The sequence below is a fragment of the Vulpes vulpes genome, chromosome 6, assembly GCF_048418805.1.
Source record: "Vulpes vulpes isolate BD-2025 chromosome 6, VulVul3, whole genome shotgun sequence".
Taxonomy (NCBI): Eukaryota; Metazoa; Chordata; class Mammalia; order Carnivora; family Canidae; genus Vulpes; species Vulpes vulpes.
In genome coordinates, this window is record NC_132785.1 from 101442759 (window position 1) to 101464937 (window position 22179).

Here is a 22179-nt window from a genome sequence, read left to right on the forward strand (position 1 = left end):
TTTGGCAGTTATGAATGTACAGATTTTGTGTGAATTTAAGTTTTCAACTACTTTGGGTAAATATCAAGGAACACTATTGCTGGATTGTATGGTGAGAGTAGGTTTAGTCGTCTGAGAAACTGTGATACTGTCTTCCAAAATGGCTGTACCATTTTGCAAAGAATGAGATTTCCTGTTGCTTTGTGTCCTCACCAGCATTTGGTGTTGTTAGAGTTCAGAGTTTTGGCCATTCTAATAGATGTGTAGTGTTAATTATTGCTTTAATTTGCATTTCTCTGATGACATACGATGTTGAACATCTTTTCATATGCATATAGCCATCTGTTATCTTCTATGAGGAGTTATCTGTTAAATTCTTTGACCCATTTTATAATTGGGTTGTTTGTTTTCTTATTGTTGAGTTTTAAGGATTCTTTGTATGTTTGGTTAATATTTCTTCATCAGATATACCTTTGTGAATATATTTTTTCCATTCTGTGCCTTGTCTTTTAATTCTGTGAACATAGTTTTTCACAGTGTAGAATTTTTAATTTTAGTTAAGTCCAGTTTCATGGATTGTGCCTTGTTTTTTGTATCTAAAAAGTAATCACACCCAATTCACCTAGGTTTTCTCCTATGTTATCTTCTAGGAGTTTCATAGTTTTGTATTTTCCATTTTGTTCTATGACCCATTTTGAGTTAATTTTTGAGAAGGATGTAAAGTCTGTATCTAGATTCATTTTTTTGCAGATGAAAAAATTTAGATGTCCAGTTGTTCCAGTACCATTTGTTGGAAAGATTATCTTTGCTCCGTTGTATTGCTTCTTCTCCTTTGTCAAAGACTAATTTACTAAATTTATGTGTGTCTACATTTCTGGGCTCTCAATTTTGTTCTATTCATTTAATTGCTGTTCTTTCATCAATACCACACTATCTTAATTACTATAACTTTATAGAAAGAATCACAATCTGTTACTATAAATCCTCTAACTACATTCTGCTTTAGTGTTGTGTTGACTATTTTGAATCCTTTGCCTCTCCATAGAAATTTTATAATCAACCTGTAGATATCCATTAAATAACTTGCTGGAATTTTGATTCAGATTACCATTGAATCTATAGATCAACCTGGGAAGAACCAACATTCTGATAATATTCAGTGTTCTTATCTTGAACATGGAATAGGAACTTTACTTAGTTCTTTGTTGATTTCACTGAGAGTTTGATAGCTTTCCTCATAGATAATATATATAATTTTTTAGATTTATGTCTTTCACTTGGGAGTGCTAATGTAGCTGGTATCTTGTTTTATTTTCATGTTTCCATTGTTTATTGCTGGTATATAGGAAAATGATTGGCTTTTGTATATTAACTTTGTATTTTGCCACCTTGCTATAATCACTTATTAGTTCAAGAAGGTTTTTTATTGGCTCTTTTGGATTTCTTACATAGATGGCCATGTCATATATAAGCAAAGGCATTTTTGTTTCTTCCTTCCCAGTTTGTATACTTTTCTTATCCTATTGCAGTAGCTAAAATTCCCAGTAGAGTGTCGAAAAGGGGTGATGAGAGGGAATATTATACTTGATCTTACAAAGAAAGCTTTGAATTTCTCACCATTAATATATTAGCTATAGGTTTTTATAGATATTTTTTATCAAGTTGGGATAAACTTGAGGACATTTCACTCCTGTCCACACTCTATTTCTAGTTTACTGAATTTTGATCACAAACGGGTGTAGGATTTTGTCCAATGCCTCTTCTGCACCTATTGGTATGATCATGTGACTTTTCTTTTTTAGCCTGTTAATGTGATGAATTATATTAATTGATTTTGAAATGTTGAACCTGCCTTGCATACTGATGATTAATCCTACTTAGTTGTGGTGTATTGTGATCAATTTGCGAATATTTTGTTGAGGATATTGGTATGTAGTTTTTCTTTCTAATGATGTCTTTGCTTGGTTCAGTATTAGGTTAATACCAATCTCATAAAATGAGTTTGAAAGTATTCCCTCTACATCTTCTTTAAGAGATTTTGGAGAAATGGGGTAATTTCTTCCTTAAATGTTTGGTAGAATTCACTATTGAATACATCCAAGCCTGGTACTTCTGTTTGGAAGATTATTAATTATTGATTCAGTTTCTTTAATAGAAGTTAATAGGACTATCTAAATTGTCTTTTCTTATATGAGTTTTGGCAGATTGCATCTTTGAAAGGATGATCCCTTTTATCTAAGTTATCAAATGAATGAGTATGGAGCTGTTCAAAGTATTCTTGTCTTTTTAATGTGCATAGGAAATGTAGTGATGTCTTCTTTTATTTCTAATATTAGTAATTTGTGTATTCTCTTTTAATTAGCCTGGCTAGAGGCTTTATCACTTCAAAGAACTAGTTGTGGTTTTGTAGGTTTTTCTCTATTGATTGCCAATTTTCTGTTTCATTGATTTCTAATTTTATTTCTATTCTTACTTTGAATTAATTTTATTTTATTTTTCTAATTTCTTGAGGTGGAAATTCAGATGATTGATTTAATATCTTTATTTTTAGTAATGTTTTCAGTTCTATAAATTTCCCTCTAAGCACTGCTTTCTCTGCATTTCAAAGTTTGAAGTTTCTCTCTCCCTCTACCTCTTCCTTTCCTCCTTCATCTCTTTCTCCCTATGATTTTTTTTCTTAATTTTCATTTCTGTGTCTTATTTGTTTTATAACTAGAAATTTGTACTTCTTAAACTCCTTCACATATTTTGCCAATTACCCCAGCCCCTTTCATTTTTATTTAGTTCAAAATATTTCAAAATTTCTCTTGATATTTCTTCTTTGACCCAAGTATTATTTAAAAGTGTGCTGTTTATTCTCTAAGTATTTGGAGATTTTCTGATCATTTCTCTGTTACTGATTTTTAGTTTCATTCCAGTGTGATCTGAAAGAAGATATGTAGAATTTCTTTTAAATTTAAATTTAAATTTAAATTTAAATTTCTTTTACGTTTTCTATTCTTTTAAATTTGTTGAGGTGTGTATTACAGCCCAGAAAGTGGTCTGCCTTGGTAAATGTTTCACATGAGCTTGAGAATGTATACTCTTTGGATAGTCTATAGATGTCAGTTATACCCGGTTGTTTGATGGAGTTGTTAAGTCAAGTTTGTCCTTATTCATTTTCTACTCACTCATGTATCTGTCCATTTCTGACAGAGAGGTGTTACAGTCTATAAGTATGATAGTGGACTTATTTCTCTTTGCAGTTTTTGATTTTACCTCACAAAGTTGGAGACTGTATTGTTAGGTGCATGCAAGTTGAGATCATTCTGTATTCTTTGAGAATCATTCTGTATTCTTTATCATTATGAATGTCCTTCTTTAGCATGGATATCTGTCCTGGCTTTGAAGTCTGCTCTGTCTGAAACTAATATAGTTACTCCTTCTTTTTTTGATCAATGTTAGCATATGTTTTTCTGTATCCACTTATATTTAATTTATATGTATCTTTATGTTTAGAGTGATCTCTTCTAAACAACATATAGTTGGGAGTCTAACAATCTCTGTCTTTTATTTATTATTTTATTTAATCTCTGTCTTTTAATTGGTGCATTTAGACCGTTGACATCTGTAATGATTACTAATATAGTTGGATTAGTGCCTACCATATTTAATACTGTTTCCTATTTGTTGCTATTCTCTTTTTCTATTTTTATTTTTCCCTTTTTCTTCTGCCTTTAGTTTGTTTTAACTGAGCCTTATTATGATTCAGTTTTTTTCTCCTTTCTTAACATACTGATTATAATTCTTGTTTTACTTTTTTTGTGGTTGCCCTAGAGTTGACAATATACATTTACAATGAATCCAAGTCCACTTTCAAATGACACCATACTATTTCACAAATAGCATGATACCTTATAATAAAGTTATCATAATTCCTTCTTCCCATCCTTTGTATTATTGCTGTCACTCATTTCACTTATATATATGAGCATATATATATATATCCACACATAAAATTTATACTTAAGTATACATAACTGAATATATTATTGGCATTGTAATTTTGAATAAACTATTCTGTTAATCAATTAAGATTAAGAAAAATAAGTTTTTATTTTACTTTTATTTATTCCTCTTTTATGCTCTATTTAAGGACCTATTTCATTATTTCCCTTTTCTAAAAGAACTTATTTTGGGACGCCTGGGTGGGCTCAGCGGTTGAGCATCTACTTTGGCTCAGGGCATGATCCCAGGGTTCTGGGATCGAGTCCCACATTGGGCTCTCTGCATGAAGCCTGCTTCTCCTTCTGCCTAGTCTCTGCCTCTCTCTGTGTGTCTCTCATGAATAAATAAATAAACCTTTAAAAAAAAAAACTTCTTTTAGCATTTCTTGCAAGGCAGATCTACTGGCAACAAATACCCTCAATTTTTATTTGAGAAGCTTTTATTTCTCCTGCACTTTTAAAGGGATAACTTCACAATATACAGAATTCTAAATTGATTGTTGTTTTCTTGCAACACTTTAAATATTTCCCAGTACTTTCTTCCTGCTTGCATGGCTTCTGAGGAAAAGTTAGGTGTAATTCTTATCTTTGTTCCTCTTTAGGGAAGGATTTTATTTTTCTTTTTCTCTGACTTCTTTCAGGATATTTTTTCTTTGATTTTCTGCAGTTTGAAATTATATGTGTAGGTATAGTTTGGGGTTTGTTTTTTGTTTTTCTGTTTATCCTGTTTGAAGTTATCTGAGCTTCCTGAATTTGTGATTTGGTCTCTGGCATTAATTTGGGGAAATTCTCAAGCATTATTATTTCAAGTGTCTCTTCTGTTCTTTTCTCTCTTCTTCTAATATTCCCAGTACACATATGTTATACCTTCTGTAGTTGTCCCACAGTCCCTGGGTATTTTATTATTTTGTTTTCAGTCTTTATTCTTTTTGCTTTGCGGTTTTCAGGGTTCTATTGATATATCCTCTAGTTCAGAAATTCTTTCTCAGCTGTATCTAGTCTACTAATGAGCCCATCAAAGGCATTCTTCATTACTGTTCAATTCTTTTTATGTGTAGCGTTTCTTTTTTTTTTTTAAGATTTATTTATTTATTTATTCATGTGATACATACAGAGAGAGGGAGGCAGCAACATAGGCAGAGGGAGAAGCAGGCTCCATGCAGGGAACCCGATGTGGGACTTGATGCTGGACCTTGGGATTATGCCCTGAGCTGAAGGCAGATACTCAACCACTGAGCCACCCAGGACTCCCTCTTTAGTTCTTTCATTGGATTATACTTTCTGATTACAGTACCCATCTGTTCATCTTTATCCATTATAGTCCTTAGCATATTAATTAATCTTCATTTTAAAGTCCTGGTCTGATAATTCCATAATCCCCACCATGTCTGGTTCTGATGTTTACTCTGTCTTTTTAAATTGTATTTTTTGCCTTTTAGTATGCCTTGTAATTTGTTTTCTTGATAGCCGTACTTTGTGTACTAGATAAAAGAAACTGGATTTCTTTTTAGGTCATTTTTTAAAGTTTTTATTTAAATTCCAATTCGTTAATATGTAGTGTATTATTTGTTTCAGGTGAACAATTTAGTGATTCAACAGTTGGATATAATACCTGGTACTCATTACAAGTGCCCTCCTTAATCCCCATCACCTATTTAACCCATCCCACCACCCATCTCCCCTCTGGTAGCCATCAGTTTGTTCTCCAAAGTTAAGAATCTGTTTCTTGGTTTGCGTCTCTCTTTTTCCCCGCTATGCTCATTTGTTTCCTAAATTCCACATATGAGTGATATCATATGGTATTTATCTTCCTCTAACTTATTTCACTTTTTCATTTAGCATAATACTGTCTAGTTTTATCCACATCATTCTAAATGCCAAGATTTCATTCTCTTTTGGAAGAATCCATCTTAATCCATTTATCAGCCAATGGACATTTGGGCTGTTTCCCTAATTTGATATTGTAGATAATGATGCTATAAACATCAGGGTGCATGTATCCCTTTAAATTAGTATTTCTGTATTCTTGGGGTAAATTCCTAGTAGTGCAATTGCTGAATCATAAGGTAGTTCTGTTTATCTTTTTGAGGAACCTCCATCCTGTTTTCCAGAGTCACTGCACCAGTTTGCATTCCCATCAGCAGTGCAAGAGGTTCCTTTTTCTCCACAGAAAGGAACTATTTTAAATAGTCCTTTAGTAATATGCTGATGAGATTTGGGAAGAATTTTATATCCAGCAAAGTTGTCATTTATTCAAGAACGGGGGAGGGGGGTACATAGAATGTTATTTTGGGTTTATTTTGCTCTATACTCTCCTTAAGCTGGGAGCTTATATTGTTGATTTGAGATTTTACAACTTTTTTAATGTATTATTAGAAGCACTGTCTTAGGTGCATCCCACAAATCTGATATGTTTCTTTTCGTTTGCAATGACTGCATTTTTTTTTCACTTATTTTGAGACCTCTTCGTTTCATTGGTTATTCTGGGTGTTCTATCCGTTGGGAGTATGGGTTAACAATCCTGATATTACTCTATATGTTTGCTATGTTTGTTTAAGCAATGAAGTAAATAGATGATGTATGGCAGGAACCACATTTCTCATTAGTAGAGAAAGCACATATTTGCAGTAGGAGGAGCCCAGAATGATCTATGTGTTGAGAGTTGGAGACTTCATTATGTATTCATGTTTAGTTTAATATTATATTTAATTTTAATTATGTTTAGGTTAACATTAGGTTAATGTTAATTAATATTAACCATATAAATGGTTATAGATAGAAATATATATATATATATATATATATATATATATATATATATATATATATACACACACACACACACACACAATTTAGCAGGCACACATATTCCTTTCCTCTCTTGCCGGAAAGGGTCTGAAGGAAATAGTACCTCAGTAACAACAAGCTTACCTAATGCCCTTATCTTGGTTTTTTAATTATATTGACCAATAAAGGGAATTTTTCCTTAGACAAATGGCTAATTCCAGTACTGGAGCAAGAAATATACAAGATAAGCCTGGAGTTTCTTCAAGTGTCCAAAAGTAAGGAAGTCCTCAAAAAAGAAAACAGAAAACCACACTGATGAATGTATATCAAAGACACATAGGAACAAACTGACAAAGCTCCCAATGGCAAAAGTTGAAACAGTTCGAACAACAAAATGTCATGGTACTTTATTATAACCTAAGGTATAAATATCCATGAATATATCCATGAATATTTATATATACATATAAATATATATATAAATACAAATAAAAATAAATGGTTAAATAAGTTAATATTAAGAGAAAAGAGACAAATCTTTCATGTAGAAAACTTCCAAATTATTTATGTAGATACTTTACCCTGAAGGTGGGGGCATATTAACTTCCCACTCCTTGGTGTGGGCTGCATGCAATGATCTCCTTCCTAAGAGTACAGTATAGATAGGGAATGAATTAATGTGGAGAAATCTGACAAATACCTCCGGTAATCAAAGTCAGTAACATTCATGTATCATGATCTGATTTTTGTATCTTTGATTATGATGTGATGAAAGAGCACTTTAATTCTATGGTCTTCCTCCCCCATAATCCCACAACTCTAGTTTTATGAGAAAAATATTAGAGAAACTTGAGTAATGGGCACCCTACAAAATAACCTGACCAGTACTCCTCAAAACTCAAGGCCATTAAATCCAAGGAAAGTCTGGGAAACTGTCAAAGCCATGAGGAGCATAACGAGACTTGAAAATTATTCTCCCCGCACAAAATGCCTGGTGAAGCCACAGAAACTGTCCCAGCTGCAGAGCAGGAGTTGCCACAGCCCCAGACTGAGACAAGGTCTGGAACAGAATCTGACAGTGATGAATCAGTACTAGAACTTGAGGAACAGGATTCCACACAAGCAACCACACAACAAGCCCAGCTGGCAACAGCAGCTGAAATCGATGAAAAAACAGTCAGTAAAGCAAAGCCAAACAGAGCCAGAGTGAAAAGGCATGAAAGGCTATGTGTCCAAACTGGGTCTTCAACAGGTTACAGGGCTTACAAGAGTCACTGTCCAGAAATCTAATAATATCCTGTTTGCCATCACAAAACCAGATGTTTACAAGAGTCCAGCTTCAGATACCTGCATAGTTTTGGGGGAAGCCAAGATCGAGGACTTATCTCAGCAAGCACAACTAGCAGCTGCTGAGAAATTCAAAGTTCAAGGTGAAGCTGTCTCAAACATCCAAGAAAACATACAGAGTCCAACTATACAAGAGGAGAGTGAAGGGGAAGAGGTTGATGAGATGGGTGTAGACGTTAAGGACATAGAATTGGTCATGTCACAAGCAAATGTGTCAAGAGCAAAGGCAGTCTGAGCTCTGAAGAAACAGTAATGATATTGTAAATACTATTATAGAACTAACAATGTAACCGTAATAAAACAAGGGCTTTTTTTGGTGTTTCAAAAGAATAACTGGAGCTTGGTTTTTGAAATTTGTACTGTTTCTTTCTTTCTTTTTTTTTTTTTTATTTTTATTTATGATAGTCACAGAGAGAGAGAGAGAGAGGCAGAGACACAGGCAGAGGGAGAAGCAGGCTCCATGCACCGGGAGCCCGACATGGGATTCGATCCCGGGTCTCCAGGATTGCGCCCTGGGCCAAAGGCAGGCGCTAAACCGCTGCGCCACCCAGGGATCCCTGTACTGTTTCTATCATTAATAAAGTTTTGGCTTTTTGGATGAAAAAAAATGAAAATTAAGTATTGTAATATGGCAATCTAGATGAGATCCTTCAACAGAGAAAGGACATTAGGAAATTTAAATAATGTATGGACTTTAGCTAATGATAATATGCCAATATTGGTTCATTAATTCTAACAAAATATACCATGCTGATTTAAGATGTTAAATATAGGGTAAACTGGGTGCAGGATATATGTGTACTGTATATTCTTTTTTTTTTTAAGATTTTATTTATTCATGATAGACACACAGAGAGAGAGAGAGAGAGAGAGACAGGCAGAGGGAGAAGCAGGCTCCATGCAGGGAGCCCGACAAGGGACTCAATCCCGGGACTCCAGGATCACACCCTGGGCCAAAAGCAGACGCTAAACCGCTGAGCCACCCAGGGATCCCCTGTACTCTATATTTTTAATATTCTCAATTTTTCAGTAAGTCTAAAGTTGTTCAAAAAATTTCTATTTTTAAAAAAGCAGTTAAACTCATTTTAGAACCATATTCTGTGCAAGGAACAAATAATTCCAATCTTACATAAACTCTTCCTGAGAATAGTGGAAATGTAAACATTTCCTAATTCATGTTATGAGACTACAATAAGTCTTACTACCAAAACCAGAAAAGAATAGTAGAAACAAATGAGAGGTGTAGTAATATCATGGTGAACATAGATGAAAAAAACTTCAAAAATAAAATATTAACACACCAACTCAGCAATATATAAAAAAACAATACATCAAGGATATGTCAAAGATACGAAGATGGTTCAACATTAGATAACTGCTTAACGTGAATCACCACATTAATAAATTAAAGGAGATATACCATATAGTCTTCTTAATTGATTTATAAAAAGCATTTAATAAAATTCAACACCCATTTTATGAATAACAATTCTTAGCAAGCTAGGATTAGAAGGGGACTTCCTTAACCTGATCAAGCAAATACAGTTAATAGATGCTTTAAAGTTAAGAATAAGAGTCCTACTGTAGCTACTTCTGTTCAACATTGCACAAAGTGAAAGAGAGAAAGAAATAGTATAAGCACTGTGAAAAGGTTGAAATAGAACTTAATGATTACCTGTATAGACACAAAAAATCAGTAGTCTTTTAGAACCAATGGAAAAGTTCATCTAGTAAAAGATCCAGATATATACATCAATTGCTATTCTATAAATCCAAAATGTATTTTTTCAAATAGAGCCTTTCAAAAGGTTTATTTTGTTTTTTTTTTTTATTTTATGATGTGGAGATGATAACTTTAGCTCAATTTTCTGAACTTCCCTTGTTATATAAAAATGGATTTATTTAGTGTATAAACGATAACATTGTATTATTAGTCCATACCTGCCCTCCAGAAGTTTATGAGTCTTGAACACCTGGCACAAACAGATAAAGAGACTTTAGTTACAGAAAAAAATAACAGTCCAGTATATAAATGAACAATAAGGTGCTTATACAGTGTTCCAGTACATTTGTAAAAGTGGGAAAACAGGATAAAGATAGTGAATAGAATATATGAAGAATACCAAGAGGATACCCTGATCCAAACTGGTCAAGATGAATAATGTAATTCTTTTCTAGTAACTCTGTTGGACATTTATTAGGGGAAGTGGTATTATCGGAGCAGTTTATAGGATAAGATCAGCTGAATGTTGGTTAGAATGAAGGGATATTCCAGTATGGTATTGCTTTGTAAAAAAACTTTAAGAAGTTGAGGCAACTTTACCCTGACCTTTTATTTACCACATTAAAAGAATTGTGCAGTAAATACCCTTATAAATTCTACCTAAATTCTACCATTAATATTTTACCGTGGTTGCTTTTTTACTTGACTTGTCTATCATCTAGTCATTCAACCAACATTAAAAAGAAAGCTGTCAACATCAGCCTTGTCGAAATAGGCAGCAATAATGCTGGTAGGAGTGTCAAAAATGGTTTGTTTTTATATAGTAATGGTGCACATCTGCTTATTCCTATGACTCCTAAACCACATCTAGTAATATACCCTAGAAAGGTAGCTTACACTTTTTGACCATGAGAGGCAGTAAGAAATACAAATACATTGTAATACTATATATATATATATAACAGAAGGTTTGGGAAACAATAATTCTAACTAAAGGAAGACATGCTGATACTTTATGTTCTTTTTTAGTTTTTTGGCATGCTACTTATATGTATTTAAATCAGTTTACTGCCCTATTAATTGGCTTTGACCTACAAGTTAAAGAACATTGCCTTTTAGAAAGCCTATACATATGTACAAAGAGAAATGTAAGGGAATGTTTTTTAATAGCTGAATTTTTTGTAAAAGCAACAAATGGGAGCAAAAGATGCCCATAAACAGAAGAACAGATAAATAAATTGTGGTATATTTATACAATAGAAAATTGTACCATCAGTGAACCATAGCTGATGAACCATAGCTACGTACATTAGCATGGAGGAATATCAAAAACACGATGTTGAGAGAGAAAACGAAGTTACATAATATATACAGTATAATTCCATTTGTATAAATTTCAAAAACATGCTAAACTGAAAAGAACAATATATTTAGATAAACATATGTGCAAAAGTATTTTTAAGTACATGAATGATTAATGTATGCTCCAACATGGATGAACCCTGAAAACATTATGCTAAGTAAAAGAAGCTGGTCACAAAAGTCCACGTTATCCGATTTCACTTACATAAAATGTTCAGAATGTTCTAACTTACAGAGACAAAGTAGATTACTGGTTGCATGGGGCTAGGGATTGGAAAAAAATGTGGACTGGGGCAGCCCGGGTGGCTCAACGGTTTAGCGCAGCCTTCAGCCCAGGGCGTGATCCTGGAGACCCAGGATCGAGTCCCGCATCGGGCTCCCTGCATGGAGCCTGCTTCTTGCTCTCTCTCTCTCTCTGTCTCTCATGAATAAATAAATAAAATCTTAAAAAAAAATGTGGACTGCTGATGGGTAGGGGATTTTTTTGGTCATACTGATAAAAATGTTGCAAAATTTATCTTGATTATGGTTGCACAAATCTGTAAATATACTTTAAAAAATCTTTAATTGTACACTTTCGATGGGTAAGTTGTATAGTATGTAGACTCTTTTTCAATAAAGTTATAAAAATCAGAAAGGAAATGGTTTTAAGACTTAGGAAAAAAGTTTTTTAGAAAAAAGGGACTTGAAATCATGATAAGGCACACAGTAGTCTTCGAATACATAAGTAATAGTATAGATTACTTTCTTAACCTAGATTATAGATACACAGGTGGGTTCTTAACCTAGATTATAGATACACAGGTGGGTTCTTACTAGTGTCTACATTATATAGGTGCAATATAATTTTTATGTATTTAATAATTAATAACCTAGATTATAGATACACAGATGGGTTCTTACTAGTGTCTACATTATATAGGTGCAATATAATTTTTATGTATTTAATACTTAATAAAATTTATTTTTAAGGGAGGCAAAATTATTTTTAAATATTCTTTATATATCCTTGATTATAAGTTTAACACAATATATCAAAATTTCAGTATAAATCTTGATTAGGACCAATTTTCACTGAAATAGTCCATTTTAAAAAATTATTCTTTATTTAAGTTTCAAAAAAATATTTTAGAATATAAAATTAATATATTTTCAATTTTCACTGAAACAGCCCGTTTTAAAAAAATTATTCATTAAGTTTCAAAAAATATAGTTTAGAATATAAAATAGAATATATTTACTGTAAGTCAGTATACTTAAAGAACTATAACCTGTACATCTTTCTCTATTACTATTGCAATCATTCTAATTCACGTCTCCTATTATTCCAACATCCTCTTAACTGATTTCTTTGCTTCCTGTTTTCCACCTACTCAATCAATTTTTCAAATCACAGTCCAGAGAACTTTTGAAAATAAAAATATCAGCATATTATTCCTCTTCTCAAAACTTCAGTGAAATGTTTTCCTATGAATACAGACAACTTAAGATTATTTTCCAGGGCCTATGTAAATTATTTCTGCTAACTGCCTTTGTAACAGCATTTCCTACTGTTTTAACTTGGGCTGCTGAAACAAATTACCATTGACTGAGTGGCTTCTAAACAAACAGAAACTTACTTCTGAGTTCTAGATGCTTGAAGTCTGAGAGTAGAGTGCCAGTGTGTTTAGGTTCTGGTGAGAGCCTCTTCCAGGATGTAGACTCCTCACTTAACTTTTGTAGCCTTATGTGATGATGGTTCAAGAGTGAGAGAGCTCTGTGGAGTCCCTTTTATAAAGGCACTAATTCCATTTGAGGGCTTCACCCTTATTACCTAAGCACGTTTCAAAGGCTCCATCTCCTTATACCATCACATTGGGGTAAGGATTCCAACATATGAATTTTCTGGGGAGACACAAATATTTACACCATTCCACCCATCCATCCTCATTGTTACCACACACATCAGGTTTTCTTTCCAGCTTCTGAGTCCTTTTTACATACCATTTCCTTTGCCTGGAATATTTTTTCCAGTGTGCCTCTGTAACACCTGTTTTTCAGGTAGCAGGTTGGATTTTTCTTTCTTTCTTCCCTAATTGCCATTATTTCTCCTTCACATAAGACCAAAACACTCTTCCTGTCATTCACATAGCTTTTCATGTACCTATAGCACTTATTTATCTTAACACTTACTGATATTTTGGTTTTTGCCTGATAACTCTCCACTAGATGAATCTATATTGAAATTAATGACAATTCAATCTGTTAATGAGGCTAGTGCACTAGCTGAGTTGACCTGATTTTAAAATATAATCTTTATTTTTAAAAACGCTTTTGTATTATTATCATTTAATGTTGAACATATCTGGCTGTTTATGGGTTTCCTAATTTGATATTTTTGAAGAAGATAAAACCAGAATAATCTTTCAAAGGAAAGAAACATAAATTCTTATCTTATTTCTATTTCTTTTTTCTGAGGTTTATTTTATAAGTATAAATTCAGACATATCTCAACCTTTTGTTGAATAATGTGTTGCTATCTCACTCTAGTGCTGACAAAAAATAATAATTTTATCTTCTGTATCAGATGTAGAAATATTTAAAAATTAGAAATAAAGGGTAAGTAGTATCTGTTGAAGATGTCAGAAATTTATGTTTACATATAAAAAACTGGAAGATAATTATAATGATTACCTCATGGGTATTCTGAGTGTAATATTATGTAAAGTATATGACAGATAACAAGCACTAGTTAAATATTAGATGTTAAGTTACTTACAAGTCATCTTGATCTCTTTATCATCAATAATGGCAAAAGAAAAAGTCAATTCTCTCCCTCATCTTTTCCCCAAAGGAAAAAAGATGAAAAAAACAGTAGTAAAGGAAGTAGGATATCTCTAGAAAAAAACAAGGCACTGTATAAGGTACTGAAACAGATACATCAGAGAACAAGCAAAAATCATTGAACTTGTGTTTAGTTTTTTCTATTTTCAGCCTTTTTTTTTCTTTACCTCTTATATCATCCCCTTTCAGTTTTCTTAGACTAATATTTTGGATATAGTACTTGATAATATTCAATAGAATCCATCAATCATTCTCAGTGTCTTAAGAATACATTCTAGAGGGGATCCCCTGGGTGAGTCAGTGGTGTAGCGCCTGTCTTCGGCCCAGGGCGTGATCCTGGGAAGGAGGAGAATCCTAAGCTCACCTTATCCCATGGATATACCTAGATAACAGCCCCAACAGTGTAACAAACCCAGAAAATGACACTGGCAGAACAGACTCTCCACAGTTAATTGTAGAGAAGAGGCCATATTAAAAACAAACAACAGTAGGGAGAGTGGAGTCCTGGTTAACTATGACCAGGAGCCAAACTAACTTGAAAGACGAACCACAAGCAGGAGAATGGAGAACAGATTCTACACCAGGCAGCCCAGATATAGGGGACCTACGCTGGGAAGATGAATCCCCATAATATTTGACTTTGAAAACCAGAGTCTTAACTTCATGAGTTTTTACAGTCAGTGGGGCTTAACACTAAGAATGTTAAAAAACAGTGACATGGAACCCCTGAATGGCTCAGTGGTTGAGTGTCTGCTTTTGGCTCAGGGCTTGATCCTGAGTATTACATCAGGCCTGCTTCGCCCTATGCCTATGTCTCGGCCTCTCTCTGTGTGTCTCTTTTGAATAAATAAAATCTTAAGTAAATTATTAATAAAATTAAATAACCAGTGACTTGGCTCTGAGAGAGCCAGAGGCTGATGCCCGATAGGAAACTGAATTCTTACCCTTAAAGAGACAGCATGACAAACAACCCCACTAAGATACAGTGTAAAAGCAGCAGTTAGAAAAGCATCTGAGACTTTGCAAAGCTCCTGTGGACTGCCCCTTCCAACATGCCGTACTCAGCAGGAATCTCTCTGAAGTGGTACCTAATATTCAGTGAGCAGCCCCCACAGTGGCCAACACCACTCCAAAGTGACTAAGTGATTCTTGCCTAGGACAGTAGGGAAGATAGCCACACATACCAGTTCAACTGCAGCTCCAAGAGTGGGCTGTGGGCAGACATCTGATCTAACTACCAGCTGCACCCACCAAAGAAACCTCTTGGAGAACGGCACAAGGGGAGTGCCCTGCAATTGAGTGCAGTCTCATTTCTGGCAAACAGACTGAGGCAGGCATCTGATCTAACCAAACTGCAAGCCCAAGGCAGCCCCCAGGTTAACCCCTTTACTGCATAGAGACCAAATTCTGCTCCCAACAAGCTCACAGGGCCATGGCAGCCAACTGGACTGAAGGCAAACATGGCTCAACCACAGCAATAGAGTACATGCAACACACATAGGGGCACCCCTGAAGCACCAGATTCTGGTGAACAGGGGACATTGCACTACAGGGCACTATAGGACCTCCTTTTGATCAGAAAATGTTGACTTTCCTTAATATGTAGGGAAAAAAAAACACAGACAAAATGAAGAGACAGACAAATATGTCCCAAATTGAACACAAAATCACAGCAAAAGAGCTAAGTGAAATGGATATAAGCAACATGCCTTATAGAATATTCAAAATAATGGTTACAAGAAACTTAGTAGATTTCAGAAAACAGTGGGAGATCTCAGTGAGACTTTCAAGAAAAAGAAAATATAAAAAGAACCAGAGATGAAGAACTCAATAAGTGAAATAAAAAATACACAAGAGGGAATAAATGGTAGACTAGCAGAAGTGGAAGAATGGATCGGTAACTTAGAAGACAAAGTAATAGAAAGCAACCAAGCTAAACAGCAAATAAAAGAAATAATAAAAATGAGAATATGTTAAAGGAACTCAGTGACACCATCCAGTGTTAATAAAATCTGCATTATAAGGATGTCAGGGAGGAGAAGAAGGAGAAAAGGGAGCATAAAATTTATTTGAAAAAATAACTGAAACTATAAAACAACCATAATACAAGTGACAAAATGGCAATATGTACAATAATTACAGGAATGCAAATGGACTAAATGATCCAATCAAAAGACATAGGGTGACTGAGTGGATAAAAAGGTAGACCCATTTATATACTGCCTATTAGAGACTCATTTCAGACCTAAAGCCATATGCAGATTGAAAGGGAAGGGATGGAAAAAATATTTATCACACAAAGGGGAGTGAGAAAAAGCTGAGCTAGCAATACTTATCTCATACAAAATAGACCTTTAAAAAAAAACTGTAAGAAGAGTCAAAGGACACTACTTAATAACAAAGGGAACAATCCAACAGGATATAACAAAAATGCTCAGTATCACTCATCATCAGGGAAATACAAATTAAAACCACAATGAGATAATACCTCACACCTGTCATAATGGCTAAAATTAACTCAGGAAACAACAGATGTTGAGGATGTGGAGAAAGAGGAACCCTCTTACATTGTTGGTAAATTCAAGCTGGTGCAGCCACTCTGGAAAACAGTATAGAGGTTCCTCAAAAAGTTAAAAATAGAGCTACCATACGACTCAGCAATAGCACTACTAGGTATTTATCCAAAGGATAGGAAACCAGTGATTTGAAGGTGCACATGGACCTCCAGTATTTGTAGCAGCAATGTCTACAATAGCCAAAATATGGAAACAGCCCAGATGTGTATCGATTGATGAATGAATAAAGATGTAGTATAGAGGCACCTGGGTGGCACAGTCAGTTAAGCATCCAACTCTTGGTTTCTGCTTAGGTCGTGATCTCAGGATTATAAAATCAAGCCCTGTATTGGGCTCTACACTGAGGGTGGAGTCTGCTTGTGACTCTTTCTCCCTTTCCCTCTGCTTCCACCCACACCCCATGCACACACATGTGCTCTCTCTCTCTCTCTAATAAATCTTTTTTAAAAAAGGAAAAATGTGTGTATGTGTGTATGTTTTGTGTGTCTGGTACACACATAGAAATATTACTCAACCATCAAAAAAATGAAATCTTAAAAAAATGTAATCTTACCATTTGCAATGACAGGGATGTATTATACTGTATTGTATATTATAATATATATTATAATATGTTGTATTATACTAAGCGAAATAAGACAGAGAAAGACAAATACCATATGATTAAAGAAAAATTAGTATCTTTTCTTCTCAAACTATTCCAAAAATTAGAGGAACGGAAGCTTCCAAATTCATTCGATGAGGCAAATTTCACCCTAATACCAAAACCAAATAAAGACATCACAAAAAAAAAGAAAACTACAGGTCAGGATCTCTGATGAACAAAGAGGAAAAAATCCTCAACAAAATATTAGCAAACCAAACCCTATAATTTAAAATCATTCACTATAATTAAGTGGGGTTTTTTTTCCAGGTATACAAGAGTGATTCGATATTCTCAAATCAGTCAACATGATACATTTCATTAGGAAGAGAAAGGATAAAAGCCATTTAATCATCTCAATAGATGTATAAAAAGCATTTGATAAAGTACAACATCCATTCATATTTATAGGGAACATAACAAAGATGATATATGAAACCCCACAGCTAAAATCATAGTTAATAGTGAAAAACTGAGAGCGTTTCTTCTAAGATCAAGAACAAGACAAAGATGTCCACTCTTGTCACTTTTAATCAACCTAGTATTGGAAGTCCTAGCCACAGCAATTACACAAGAAAAAGATATGAAAGACATCCAAATTAGTAAGGAAAAAATAAAACTTTCACTATTAGCAGGTTGTCATGATGCTACATATAGAAAACCCTAAAGAGGGGTGGTGGATGGGGAGGAGGGCGGGGGGTGGAGGGGAATGGGTGACGGGCACTGAGGTGGACACTTGACGGGATGAGCACTGGGTGTTTTTCTGTATGTTGGTAAATTGAACACCAATAAAAATTAATTTAAAAAAAAAAAAAGAAAACCCTAAAGAGGGGCAGCCTGGGTGGCTCAACAGTTTAGCACCACCTTTGGCCCAGGGCGTGATCCTGGAAACACGGGATTGAGTCCCACATCGGGCTCCCTGCATGGAGCCTGCTTCTCCCTCTGCCTGTGTCTCTGCTTCTCTCTCTCTCGATAAATAAATAAATAAATAAATAAATAAATAAATAAATAAATAATAAATCTTAAAAAAAAAAAATAAAGAAAACCCTAAAGACTGCACCAAAAAACTGCTAGAGGGATACCTGGGTGGCTCAGTGGTTGAGCATCTGCCTTCAGCTCAGGGTGTGATCCCGGGTTTGGGGATCAAGTCCCACATTGGGCTCCCTGCAGGAACCTGCTTCTCCCTCTGCCTATGTCACTGCCTTTCTGTCCCTGTCCCTCATGAATAAATAAATAGTTTTTTTTTAAAAATTGCTGGAACCGATTAACGAATTCAATAAAAACACGGGATACAAGATTTAGATACAAAAATCTTCCTATACACTAATAATGAAGTGGCAGAAAGAAAACAGTTCCATTTACAATTGCACCAAAAAACAATAGGATACCTAGAAATAAACCTAACCAAAGATTTGAAAAACCTTAAACTCAAAACTTTATACTTTCATGAAAGAAATTGCAGATGACACAAACAAATATAAAGGTGTTCCATACTTATGGGTTGGGAGAACCAATAGTGTTAAAATGTCCATATTACCCAAAGTAGTCTTAGATTTAATGCAATTCAGGGCGTGATCCTGGAGACCTGAGATTGAGTCCCACATCAGGCTCCCTGCATGGATCCTGCTTCTCCCTCTGCCTGTGTCTCTGCCTCTCTGTCTCTGTGTCTCTCATGAATAAATAAGTAAAATCTTTAAAAAAAAAAAAAAAAAGATTTAATGCAATCCCATCAAAGTACTAACAACATTTTTCAACAAAACTGGAACAAGTAATCTTGTAATTTATATGAAATCACAAAAGCCCCTGAATAGCCAAAACCATCTTGAAAAAGCAGAATAAAACAGGAGGTTTCACAATCCTGGACTTCAGAATATACTACAGATTATACCAATCAAAACAATGTGGTACTGAGACAAAAACAGACACCTAGATCAATGGAACAGAATTAGAGGGCCCAGAAATAAAGCCATGCTTTTGTGTCAATTTGTCTACAACAAAGGAGGCAATAATATACAATGGGTAAAGCATATTCTCTTTAACAAATGGTATTGGAAAAACTGAACAACTACATTGAAAACTCAAAACTATTAGAATCCTAAAGAGCTTCATAAGATGATGAGTGTGGGACCTCACCCCCATAGTTTGTGATTCAGTAGATCAAAAGCAGTGAGGAGAGGAGAGGGGCAGTATGAGAGATTTTGCATGTCTAACAAATCACCAAATGATGATGCATGTGTTGCTGGTCCAGAAACTACACTTTGGAAATTACTGCTTAGATGAATCCCAAGAGACACTCAAAGACACATTATAATTAAACTGTCAAAAATTAAAAATAACAATAGAAAAAAACACTTTTTATATACAGGGAACTTTATAAGATACCAGTAGATTTTTTAGCAGAAATTTTGCAGGCCAGAGGGAGTGACACAAAATATGCAAGGAGAGAGAGAGAGAGAAAAGAAAGAAAGAAGGAAAGAAAGAACCCTGCCAAACAAGAATCCTTTATCCAACAAAGCTGTCCTTCAGAATTGAAGGAGAGAGAAAGAGTTTTCCATACAAGCAAAAGCTAGAGTTCAGCACTGCTTGACTGGCCTTACAAGAATTGTCAAAGGGGCTTCTTTCAGCTGAAACAAGGGCAATAATTCATAACAGGAAAATAAATGAAAATATAAATCTCATTCATAAAAGCAAATATGTAGTTGAATTTAGAATAGTCTAATGTAATTGTGGTGGGTTGATCCCTTTTATATCTAATGTGAAAATTAAAAGACAAAAGGATTGGAGCACTTGGGGGGCTCAGTCAGTTAAGCATCTGCCTTCGGCTCAGGTCATGATCCCAGGGTCCTGGAATTGAGCCCTGCTGAACAGGGAGCCTGCTTCTCCTTCTCCCTCTGCCTTCCACACCACTCCCCCTGCTTGTGCTCACTCGCTCCCTCCCTCTCTTCTCTCTCTCAGGTAAATAAGGAAAATCTTTTTAAAAAGATAAAAATATTAAAAATAATTCTAACTATAGTAACTTGTTAATGAATATACAAGTTAGGGATGCCTGGGTGGCTCAGCAGTTGAACTTCTGCCTTCGGCTCAGGGCATGATCCGGAGTCCCGGGATTGAGTCCCACATCGGGCTCTCTGCATGGAGCCTGCTTCTCCCTCTGCCTGTGTCTCTGTCTCTCTCTCTGTCTCTCATGAATAAATAAATAAAATCTTTTTAAAAAATAAAAGAATATACAAGTTAAAAAGATGTAAATTGTGACATCAAAAAACAAAACATGGTGGAGGGAGTAAAAATATAGAATTTTGGAACGTGTTCAAACTTAGGTCGTTATTAACTTAAATCAGCCGTTATAGATCTGTGTTATGTAAGCCTCATGGTAACCATAAAGCAAAAATTGATAGGAGACACACAAAAGATAAACAGAAAGGAATCCAAACACACCATTACAGAAAGCCATCAAATCACAAAAGAAGGGAACAAGAGAAGAATCAAAGGTATTACAAGACAACCAGAAAACAATTTACAAAATTATACCAAGTCCACACCTATTAATAATTTCTTTAAATGTAAATGGACTAAGGTCTCCAAAACAGAGTGTTTAAGGGATAATAAAAACAAGGCTCCACTATATGGTGCCTACAGGAGATTCACTTCAGATATAAGGACACACGTATATTGAAAATGAAAGGAGGAAAAAAATTTTTTCAAATGGAAAACCAAAGAAAGCTGGGGTACTATGCTTATATCAAACAAAATAGACTTCAATAAAAAGGCTAAAATAAGATACAAAAGGAAGTCATTGTATAATAATAAAGGGGTCATTCCAACAAGAGGATATAACAGGGCAGCCCCGGTGGTGCAACAGTTTGGCGCTGCCTGCAGCCTGGGGTGTGATCCTGGAGACCCGGGATCGAGTCCCACATCGGGCTCCCTGCATAGAGCCTGCTTCTCCCTCTGTCTGTGTCTCTGCCTCTCTCTCTGTGCCTATGAATAAATAAATAAAATATTTAAAAAGAAAAAATAGAGGATATAACATTTGTTAATACTTAAGCACTAAACATAAGAGCAACCTAAATATATAAAGCAAATATTAACAGACCTAAAGGGAAAAATATCAATGCAATAATAGTTGGAGATTTCAGTACCCCACTTTCATCAATGAATAGATCATCCAAACAAAAAATCAATAAGAAAACATTGAACTTAAATGACACTTTACATCAAATAGACTTAACAGACATATAGAACTTTTCTTCCAAAAGTGGCAGAGTATACATTCTTCTCAAACACACTTGGTCCATTCTCCATGATATGTATCATGACATCATGGTATATAATAGATCATATATTAGTCCACAATGCAATTTTTAATAAATTTAATTAGATTTAAATCATATCAACTATCTTTTCTAGAAATGAAACTAGAAATCAGTTACAAGAAGAAAACTGGAAAAATCACAAATACATGGAGATTCAACCAATGGGTGAAAAAAGAAATCAAAAGCAAAATCAAGAAACATCTTGGGAAAAATGAAAATGGCAATATAGCATACTTAAAACCTAAGAGATGAAGCAAAAGCAATCTAAGAGGGAAGTTCATAGCAATAAATACCAACAACTTTAGGCCATAACTAAACTTTATACCTCAAGTTACTAAAGCCCATGGTTATTAGAAGGAAGGAGATAGAGAACAGAGCAGAAACAAAGGTAGTAGAGACTAAAAAAACAACAGAAAATATCAATGACATAAAGAGCTGATACTTTGAAAAGATTAAAAAAATAGATTCACAAAAAATAATAAAAAGAGGACTCAACTAAATAAAATCATTTATAAAAGAGGAAACATTAGAATTGATGCTACAGAAATACAGAGATCATAAGAGACTACTGTGATCAATTCTACAAGACATGGATAAATTCCTAGAAACATACAATCTTCCATGACTTAATCATGAAATA

At 34.5% G+C, this 22179-nt stretch overlaps 1 protein-coding gene and 1 pseudogene across 36 annotated transcripts in view; both read left to right on the top strand.

The window, feature by feature from the left end:
- Positions 1–22179, top strand: part of GPHN (gephyrin) — a 620367-nt gene that overhangs the window by 364032 nt on the left and 234156 nt on the right. The window lies entirely within an intron of this gene.
- Positions 6878–8404, top strand: LOC112927179 (nascent polypeptide-associated complex subunit alpha pseudogene; annotated as a pseudogene).